This window comes from Mandrillus leucophaeus, unplaced genomic scaffold, assembly GCF_000951045.1.
Source record: "Mandrillus leucophaeus isolate KB7577 unplaced genomic scaffold, Mleu.le_1.0 Scaffold2, whole genome shotgun sequence".
NCBI lineage: Eukaryota > Metazoa > Chordata > Mammalia > Primates > Cercopithecidae > Mandrillus > Mandrillus leucophaeus.
Window position 1 is genome coordinate 4,724,321 of NW_012102031.1, and position 10,895 is coordinate 4,735,215.

Genomic DNA, 10,895 nt, shown 5'->3' on the forward strand with positions numbered 1-10,895 from the left:
GAGATCGCGCCATTGTACTCCAGCCTGGGCAACAAGAGTGAAACACCATCTCAAAAAGAAAAAAAAAAAAAAAAAGAGATTCTCCTGCCTCAGCCTCCCAAGTAGTTGGGATTACAGGTGCACACCACCATGCCTGGCTAATTTTTTTGTATTTTTAGTACAGATAGAGTTATGTCGACCAGGCAAGTCTCGAACTCCTGACCTTGTGATCTGCCCTCCTCAGCCTCGAAAAGTAGTGGGATTGCAGACGTGAGCCACTGCGCCCAGCCTTCAGTTTTTAATGACTACAGAATGTTCATCAAATTGTACAGGATCAAAAATTATAGACCATTATGGATCATCAAGGCAACCCCTCATTTACCGAGAGAGAAACTGAGACCTGGAGCAACGCAGTGACGAACATCTTTGTTCACCGTTTTTTCTTCTTGTGCCTGTTTGCATAAGCTGAGTACAAGTTTCAAAAGCTAACAATTCTGGGCTCTGTGTGGCAGACTGTAGAAATGCACCCTTCACTCAAGCCTGTAATCCCAGCACTTTGGGAGGCTGAGATGGGCAGATCACGAGGTCAGGAGATCGAGACCATCCTGGCTAACATGGTGAAACCCCGTCTCTACTAAAAAAAATACAAAAAGCTAGCCGGGCGTGGTGGCAGGCACCTGTAGTCCCAGCTACTTGGGCGGCTGAGGCAGGAGAATGGCATAATCCCAGGAGGCGGAGCTTGCAGTGAGCTGAGATCCGGCCACTGCACTCTAGCCTGGGCAACAGAGCGAGACTCTGTCTCAAAAAAAAAAAAAAAAGAAAAGAAATGCACCCTTCAGTCTTCGAATCTTTCTACAAGGACAATGTAGACCTGGGTCCCAGGAATTGGAAAGTGAAGGAGCTTTAAATCCAATATCCTGGCCGGGCATGGTGACTCACACCTGTGATCCCAGCACTTCAGGAGGCCGAGGCGTGTGAATCACGAGGTCAGGAGTTCAAGACCAGCCTGGCCAACATGACGAAACCCTGTCTCTACTGAAAATACAAAAATTAGCCGGGCGTGGTGGCGTGGGCCTGTAATCCCAGCTACTCAGGAGGCTGAGACACGAGAATCACTTGAACCTAGGAGGCAGAGGTTGCAGTGAGCTGAGATCATGCCACTGCACTCCAGCCTGGGCAACAGAGTGAGACTCGGTCTCAAAAAAAAAAAAAAAAAAAAAAGAGGAGCCGGGACCTGATGACCCCCAGGGTCCTGATGTGCCTGACCACCTAGAATTTTGTTCCTGTGACCTTCAGAAGCTGGCAGGATGTCTGGGGAAGAAGTGAGGACAGACAGAATGGGCACTTGGCAAAATTGGCCAAGCCTAGTTCTGCCCCTCCCCCAATCACTGGCCACCCCTTACTCCACTTACTGCCTGGAACCTGGCAGGACATTCCTCACACAGCCCTGTGGGAATCCCACAGCCAGAAGCAAGTGCCTGGATCCTGGTCCTGAGCTCACACGCCGGCCCCACCCACTACAGATTCTAAAGGGCATCTCCAGGTCACACAGTGAATACCTGTTGAGCACCTTCTGTGAGTAAGGAAGGCCCTGTTTTAGCAGAAAGCATTCAGCACTGAACCAAACCGACAAAGATGGAGCTGGGACCTGGGCCCCCACCCTTCAGCCCTGGGCTGAGTCCTGAAGCTGGCCTCTGGCCTGGGCCCTGCCACTGACACCAGGTGGGACCATGGGCAAACACCTGCCACTACCTGCTCAGGCTTGGGACAGCAGCCAGGGCTCCTTGGTCATGGTTGCTGGAGCTGTCTGCTGCAGTTGCAAGGGCTTTGTAACGGGGCAGGTAAGCCAGAGCCCCTACTGGGTGGAGGTTGCTGTCAGCTCTCACAGTGCCCACAGCAAGAAGGAGGCCAAGGAGAGACCCTTGGTTGTCCCTAGTTCAGAGGAAGAGAGGGGAGGGGAGGGGAATTAGAGACATAACACAGGGGCACAGCCACAGAGCCCTATCCAGAGCCAGGCTCCTGACCCCCTGCCTGTCACCAGGGTTACCTTCTGGGATGTGGCCCCTTGGGACGAGGGTCTGGAGGCCAGCACCTGCCCCTCTGGCCTCCTGGGGCTCCTGCTAAGCAGGGCAGAGGCTCAGCTCACTGTCCTCCCCTTGCCATCCCTGGAACCTCCCCCAGGCCTATCTGAGCCCCTCCTGCCTCACCTCCCCCCGGGGCCTCTGTCTATACCTGGTGCAGGGCCTAAGGGTGAGTGCACACAGGCAGGAAGGGTTCAGGGAGAGGCGACAGAGCTGTGAGGATGGAAGGGATATTACACACTGATGTGGGAGGAGGTGACAGGGACAGGCTGTGACAGAAATGAGGAGGGAGAGGAGAAACACAGAAGAGACACTGAGAGAGTCAGAGACAGAGAAAGATAGAGAGACAAGGGCTGAGAGAGGGAGGCCTACTGAGAACCAGGGGCCAAGAGTGAGTCTGAGGGAGGCAGAAGAGAACACGAAACAGATCAAGCGGAGTTCCAGCAGAGGAGGCACTGGCTTGTGGATCCGGAGACACCACACTGAGTCACAGGCGGACAGCAACAGTTGTCGGGGCACAGAGGGAGGGGAAATGATGGCCTCCCACCCCCTACAAGGCCTGGCATGTCTGTGGGGAAGCAGCTGGGTGCTCAAGGACCCCGGGATGGCAAAACCCTAGGTCCGCATGCAGCCAGGCAGAGAGGAAGGTGGGCGTTAGAGAAAAGGAGCTGGGGCTGAAGAAGGGATGGCCCCAGCAGAATGCCGGGGGGCGCTGAGTGGTGGGGGAGCTGCACGGGAAAGCCAGAGGAGGCTAAGGAGATGCAGAGACCAAGGCAGCCCAGCAACTACGGCAGTGGCTGGAGCTCCTGCTGAGGCCTTGGCCTCCGAAACCCAAATCGGAGAGAGGAAGGCCAGGCACGGCGGCTCATGCCTGTAATCCCAGCACTTTGGAAGGCTGAGGTGGGTGGATCACCTGAGGTCGGGAGTTTGAAACCATCCTGGCCAACATGGTGAAACCCTGTCTCTACTAAAAACACAAAAAATTAGCCAGGTGTGATGGCAGGCGCCTATAATTCCAGCTACTCAGGAGGCTGAGGCAGAATTGTTTGAACCTGGGAGGCAGTTTGCAGTGAGCCGAGACTGCACCACTGCACTCCAGCCTGGGCAACAGAGTGAGACTCTGTCTCAAAAAAAAAAAAAAAAAAAATGGAGATGAAGAAAATCCAGAGGCTGCAGGGGACAACGGAGCCCCGCTGTGTGTGTGTTAGGGGCAAAGGACAAGCCTGTCGCCAATGCCAGTTCTGCTTGGCAGCTGTGTGCCCCGAGCTTCCTCTCTTCTTCTCTGCAGATGGGGACACTGATGTCTGCCCTGTGGGCTGGAGCAGGCGGCGACTCTGTCCCAGCTGTGAGATCTCCACCGCCCCTGACTCCTACCCTGTCGGGCCCGCCCCCAGGCTCTTATCACCACTGGAGGGGAATCTGAGCAATCCCCTACGATCAGGGTCACAGTGAATGCTGCACTTTCCAGGGGACGGAGCCCCTTACTCTCTGATTTCTCATTTGACACCCCCATCTGCCCTGTGAAGGGGGTTCTGTGATTCCCCCATTGTACAGATGAGGAGGCTCTGAGGCGTGACACGTCTTGTCCAAGGCTTTCTGGCCTTAAGGTTGAAGACTCTTCAGCCTCTGCACCCTGGCAGAGGCGGGCTGGGAGAAGAGTGAAGCTAAAAGGGTGTACATGGCATGGGTGGGGCCGTACAGGGGGCTGGGCCAGGTGAGCAGGTGAGGACGACACACTAATGACCTGGGACCTTTTCCTGCAGGCAGTGGGGAACTCTGGGCAGTCTGGGAGCAGAGGAGTGGGTGACAGAGGTGGCATTCAGGAGCTGCACGTGGCAGCTGAGTGACCTGGAGCAGGGGCTGGGCAGGGACGGGAAGCCGGCAGGCCCGGGTGGGCAGAGTGGCAGCCTGGACAGGGCCAGGCTTCTCACAGCCTCTGCCAGTCCCCAGGTGTCTGGGGCTGCTGAGGGACACTGAATGGGGCAGCAGGAATAGGAGGGGCCACTTTCGGGGTTCTGAAGCCAGTCAGCGAGGACCTGGGAAGCTGCCAGAGGCACCTCAGTGGGGAGGAGGGCGCGAGACAGATGAATGACGGGCAAATGGCAGGTGAGAGGAGGGAGGATATGGACAATTGAGCATGGGGACAGCAAAGGTGAGGCCGTGGAGAGGACGGGCCAGGTTAGTCACAGCCCAGTCACTGCAGAGAAGGAGGGGGTGCGGAGGGGGCCACAAATGGCCTTGCCACCTCATGGCAGCCAAAGACCAGCTTGGGGGTTAGGGGGATAATGAAATCAGGCTTTGGCTTTGTTGCGTCATGAAGGTGGCGGCAGAAGGGCAGGGCCTGGAACCCGCAGCCTGGGTGAGGGGCCCAACCATGCCGTCCCTCTCGGGTGGTCCTGGGCCCAGCGACTTCCCAGCCCTGGGCTTCAACTGTAAAAACGGGGTGATAACAACAGTCCCTCTCTCACAGGGGTGACAACCTGCAACTACGTGGCATCGTGACGTGGATCCACCGCAGCATGGAGCGGGGTCTGCATCACGAAAGACACTCCTCTCTTTGCCTGGCCACAGGCGGGCCTCACCGGGAGACCTGGAGAATGGGTTTGCCGGGCGCCTGGCCGCGGGCGGGCCTCACCGGGAGACCTGGAGAATGGGTTTGCTGGACCCCTGGCCGTGGACGGGCCTCACCGGGAGACCTGGAGAATGGGTTTGCCGGGGAAGGCAGGCTTTGAAAGCCCCGGGTCATTGCAGCGCCTCCCAGCCCAGCTCTCCACCAGCCTCCCCACGGGACATGTCATAAACATCAGAGTTGGATGGGCCTTGGCCAGGCACGGTGGCTCACTCACGCCTGTAATCCCTGCACTTTGGGCTGCCGAGGCAGGTGACTCACCTGAGGTCAGGAGTTTGAGACCAGCCTGGCCAACATGGTGAAATCCTGTCTCTACTAAAACAAAAATTAGCTGGGCATGGTGGTGGGTGCCTGTAATCCCAGCTACTTGGGAGGCTGAGGCAAGAGAATCACTTGAGCCTGGGAGGCAGAGGTTGCAGTGAGCCGAGATTGCGCCACTGCACTCCACCTGGGCGACAGAATGAGTGGCCCCATCTCAAAAAAAAAAAAAAAAGTTTGATGGGCCTTTTGGGACTGTGGTCCTATCTCACGGAAGTACGCATGGGGACACTGAGGCCCAGAGAGGAAAGGGGCTTGCCTGCGTTTGGGCAGTAACTCAGACGCCCACCTGAGGCTGGAGCTTCCCAGGCCTGCCTTCTTGGCTTCAGGCCTATCTGTGAGAAGGGGTGAGACTGCGGCCTCCTGTGGGGTGGGACGCAGGGCCTCACTGAGCCGTCACGCGTGCAGAGGGCCAGGCACCCGGCAGGTGGTCAGGAAACAGCTGCTCCTTCTGCCTGTCGAGGTCCCGCTCATGCCCACTGCTGGGGTTAAGAGCATATCTCAGGCGTCATCTAGACCTGGCTAAATCCAGGCTCTGCCCCTTGCTACTGACTGACCTTGGAGAGGCGACTTGGTCTCTCAGAGACTCATCTGTAAGATGGGGAAGCCCCAGCTCCCACCTCACACGGCTGCCCTGAGGACGGAGGGAGGTGATGTTTTGGGGCCCCCAGCCCCTCAGCAGCCACGGTCCTCTCCCACTCCTTGGCCAGCGCCCTCTGCCTCAGGCCGCACTCACAGGGCCCACCCCCTGCCACTCCCGCGTAGGGGAGGGCCTGCCCTCGTACAAGCTGAAGCAACTTCTCACTTCTGGCAGAGAAGTGACTCCTGTTTGCCTCAGGCCCCCAAAATAGAGTCCTATTTTAGCTTCCAGCTCCTCCATGGGGAGGCCCAGAGTGCAGCGGGAGGGTGTTCGCTGCTGAAGCCTGTACCAGCCACCGTCACCCGCCCTCCCGCGCCCTGCCCCGCTCCCCCAGGCACTGCCAAGTGATGTGCTTGGGCCTCTCCTGCCTCCTGGTAACGTCCCTGTCACCCAAAACCCTCCACCAAAGCCTGGGCTGCCCGTTCCTCCTGGCTGGGTTCCAATTCGAATTCCAATCCGGGGTCTTCACTCCCCCCGACTCACAGGTCCCAAGACCATCGTGCATACCAGAATCTCAGCATTCCCCTTCGCATGATTCAAATTAGGTCACCTGGGCCCACCGGCCAGTCCGTCCTTCCACAGCCCCATTCCAGGGAAAGCAGAAGTTCTTCCAGGGGCAGAAGGAGGGAGACAGGACTGCTGAATTAGAACTTGAGCCATAAAATGTATTCGTCCAGCTCCACAGAACCTTCCCCCTGAGCTACCCATGCCTTCCCACTCCAGAGGCTTCCCACCTGCAATTCCCCCAGCACAGAATGCCCTTCATCATCTCCAGCTGGGACTGGATTGCCAACTGCCCAGGTCCAGTCATGCTCTTACCCCCCTAGGGACACTAAGGAAGGACGTCCAAGCAGAGACAGCATATACAAAGTCCCCTTATAAAAGAGGGGGCTGGACCGGGCCCAGTGGCTCATGCCTGTAATCCCAGCACTTTGGGAGGCCAAGGCAAGCGGATCACCTAAGGTCAGGTGTTCGAGACCAACCTGGCCAACACAGTGAAACACTGTCTCTACTAAAAATACAAAAATTAGCTGGATGTGGTGGCGGCCACCTGTAATCCCAGCCACTCAGGAGGCTGAGGCACAAGAATCGCTTGAACCCAGGAGGCGGAGGTTGCAGTGAGCTGAGATTACGTCATTGCACTCCAGCCTGGGTGACAGAATGAGACTCCATCTCAAAATAAATAAAATTAAATTAAAAAGGGGCTGCCATCATCGGGCAGGGTGTTTCTGGCTTCCGGAGGAGGTAGGGGGCTTTCAGCCCTTTGCCACATTTTACAAACAAAAAACAAAGGCAGGCTGGGTGCAGTGGCTCACGCCTGTAATCCCAGCACTTTGGGAGGCCAAGGCGGGCGAATCATGAGGTCAGGAGATTGAGACTATCCTGGCTAACACGGTGAAACCCTGTCTCTACTAAAAATACAAAAAATTAGCCAGGTGTGGTGGCGGGTGCCTGTAGTTCCAGCTACTCGGGAGGCTGAGGCAGGAGAATAGTGTGAATCCGGGAGGCGGAGCTTGCAGTGAGCCGAGATTGTGCCACTGTACTCCAGCCTGGTGACAGAACAAGACTCTGTCTCAAAACAAAAAAACAAAACAAAAAAAAACAAAGGCACAGACAAGTGAAGTAGCTTGCCCAAGATGATATGCTGGTCAGTGGGGAGGCTGGAATTTGAGCCCTGTCTGTCTCCAGAGCCTGGCCCCTGCATTGTCATACTTGCCTCTAGCAGAAGCTCAGAAGACGTGCATCGGTGCCATTCCAGGCTGCTAGGCTGCTGTTCACCAACTGTGCCTCTCTTGGCATATCGCCTCACTTAGCACAGCTGCTTACCTGTAAGAGTGGAGCCAAGCCTTCCTTTCTGGTGGAGGCAAGGGGTTGTGAGGAACTCCTCAATGATCAGATTCTGGATTTGGTGAGTCAATGTGAGGTGCCGATGGATGGGAGGGTGGGAGGCAGACTGTGGGCACAGAACTGGGGTTGCAGGCAGGTGGAAGGCTGGAGGTGCTTTGGCTGCATTCCATAGCACAAGACCACAGTCAACAGCTCCTCTGCTAAAGGGGAAGCCAAGTAGGGTGCGGTGGTGCACACCTGTAGTCCCAGCTACTCAGGAGGCTGAGGTGGAAGGATGGCTTGAGCCAGGAGTTCGAATATGATTGCCCTGTGAATAGTCACTACCTGCCAACCTGGACAACATAGTGAGACCCTGTCTCTCTAGAAAAATACAAAATAGAAGGTGAAGACAAGACTCAAGCAAATCTCCCAAGGCCTCTGGGCTCCAGGCTCCCAGCCCCTAGGCCTCCAGGCAGGTTTCCCAACTGCTCTAGGCACCAGAGTCCCACCATCCAGCCACCCTGGCTAGGCTTGAGTCCCATGCCTGTCTCGAAATCACCATTACGGCCAGAGGACCACTCTGACTGGCTAGGCCTGAGCTGTGGGCATGGAGAGGCTTCTGATCTTAATGGGGACACTGGGGGTCCTGGCTGTGGGCCCTGGCAACCTTTAGGGAGGGGAGGGGAGGCCAGAGGGTCTGAGAGCCCAGGAGGGGAGGGAGGAAAAAAGCCGTGGGTCGGGGGTGGGTGTTCAGGAGAAGGTTCATCCAAATCCGTCTAAGCCAAGGTCTGGTCAGAAGGCAGCGCAGAGCCCTGAAGTCAAGGTCCCACTCTGCTGGGCCGGGTAAGGCCACACCAGACCTTGGAGGCCAGGCTTCCCCATCTGTCAGATGGGGGCAACAGTCATACCAACCTCACGGGCTGTTAAGAGAGTGCAAAGAAGCGTAGGCATTTAGCTCAGCACCGGCAGCTGTTATTTTTGTCCTCATCTCTCAAAGTTCGCCTCTCAATCCCAGGCACGCACTGACTCTGGCTCGGCACCAGACAGTTGGCAACGCCCCTTTGCAGCTGGCATCTGCAGGGAGGCACAGGTGTCCCGTCTACAGGTGGGAGACCAGGCCCAGCAGCCTGAGGTCCCTCAGAGGTCAGAACCAGGACCTCACCCAGAACCCCCGACTCCAAACCCGGATCCTCCCATGGCCTCAGTGTTGGCCGACTTGGATTAGGTGGGTTGGGTGGGGGATGCGCTTCTTTGACTCTTTTCCCTCCTGTCACAGAGGGACCAGAGTGACCTCATTATCCCCTCCCCTGGGAAGTGCACCCCAGACAGGCGGTTACTAATTATTCTCGCCTCTCCGCGGGCCCCGGCGGGCCCCGGGGTCCCTGATCCACAGCGCCGCCCGGTGGCTGCCTCCGGAGCTGCGGGCTGCTGCGGGCGGACTGGCGCGGCCCCCGCGGAACCCCAGCACCGGGAGCCCGTCTGGTTCCCCCGGCTTCAGTCCTTGCCCCAACACCCGCCCGCAGGCTTCACGCCTTCCTGCCGTGAGCACCCGGGGGCCCCTGACTCCCCGCACGCGTCTCCCCATACGCGCCACCGCTGCCGCCAGCAAGAGTCACCACGCCCGTTTCTCAGGTGTACAGGTCAAGGCTCTGGAGGCCAAGGGACTCCCAAGGTCATGTGGCCAGGACGGGACTGAAGGGCCTTGGGGCAGACAGCGAGGAGTGGGAGGCGGAATTGGAGGCCAGGTATGACTTTGTCCTCTTATTTTCTTTGGCGCACCGGAGTCTGCAAAGTGAGTTTCACAGACACCATCCAGCCCTGCGCTGCTCCCAGCGTGGCCCCCGGGCTACCCAGATCAGCCTCCCCGCTGCACTGTCCAACACAAAAGCCCCGACTCACACTGCGCACTTGAAGTGTGGCTGGTGTAATTGAGGTGTGCTGTGAATGTAAGATACACACCAGATTTCGAAGACTTAGTAGTAAGAAAGATTGCAAACTATCTTTAAATTATTGGTTACTTTTTTTTTTTTTTTTTTAAGAAATGAAGTCTCCCTCTGTCGCCCAGGCTGGAGTGCAGTGGCGCGATCTCTGCTCACTGCAACCTTGGCCTCCCAGGTTCAAGTCATTCTCCTCCCTCAGCCTCCCGAGTAGCTGGGATTACAGGCACGCACCACCATGCCCTGCTAATTTTTTGTATTTTTAGTAGAGAGGAGTTTCACCTTGTTGGCCAGTCTGGTCTCCAACTCCTGGCCTCAAGTAATCCTCCTGCCTTGGCCTCCGAAAGTGCTGGGATTACAGGCGTGAGCCACCACGCGCCTGGCAGGTTACATTGTTTAAATATAATATATCTGATATATTTGGTTAAATAAAATATATAATTAAAATTAATCTCGTGTTTCTGTTTACTTTTTAATGTAATTGCTAGAAAATTTAAATTGATGTGATGTGGATCATTTTGTGGCTTACATATTGTAGGACAGGGCTAGACTCGACTGGCAAAAGGTGCCCACCCCTGACATCCTGAGATGGGTCCTGAGATCTGCATTTTAACAAGCTCTCTTCAAGGATTCTGCAAACTACCAAATCTCAGATTGAAGCTCCAGATAATAACTGTAGGCCGGGCGTGGTGGCTCACACCTGTAATCCCAGCACTTTGGGAGGCCAAGGCGGGTGGATCATGAGGTCCAGAGATCGAGACCATCCTAGCTAACACAGTGAAACCCTGTCTCCACTAAAAATACAAAAGAATTAGCCGGGCGTGGTGGCAGGCACCTGTAGTCCCAGCTACTCAGGAGGCTGAGGCAGGAGAATGGCGTGAACCCGAGAGGTGGAGCTTGAAGTGAGCCGAGATGGCGCCACTGCACTCCAGCCTGGGCCACAGAGCAAGACTCCGTCTCAAAACAAATAATAATAATAATAATAATAACTGTAGGCCAGGTGCAGTGACTCAGGCCTGTAATCCCAGCACTTTAGGAGGTCGAGGTGGAGGACTGCTTGAGCTCCAGAGTTTGAAAGCTATATATATACAAGGAAATATAATATATATTGTATAATAATAAAATATATTTTGTATACTTATTTTTAAAATCATTAAAATTTTTATTTTAAAAATTGACATAAAAATTATGATTATTGTACACAACATGTTGTTTTGAATTATGTATGCATTGTGGAATGGCTAAATCGAGCTAACTAATGTAGGTGTCACCACATACTTATTGTTTTATGGTGAGAACACTTAAAATGTACTCTCAGCGGCCGGGTGCAGTGGCTCAAGCCTGTAATCCCAGCACTTTGGGAGGCCGAGACGGGCGGATCACGAGGTCGGGAGATCGAGACCATCCTGGCTAACATGGTGAAACCCCGTCTCTACTAAAAAATACAAAAAACTAGCCGGGCGAGGTGGCGGGCGCCTGTAGTC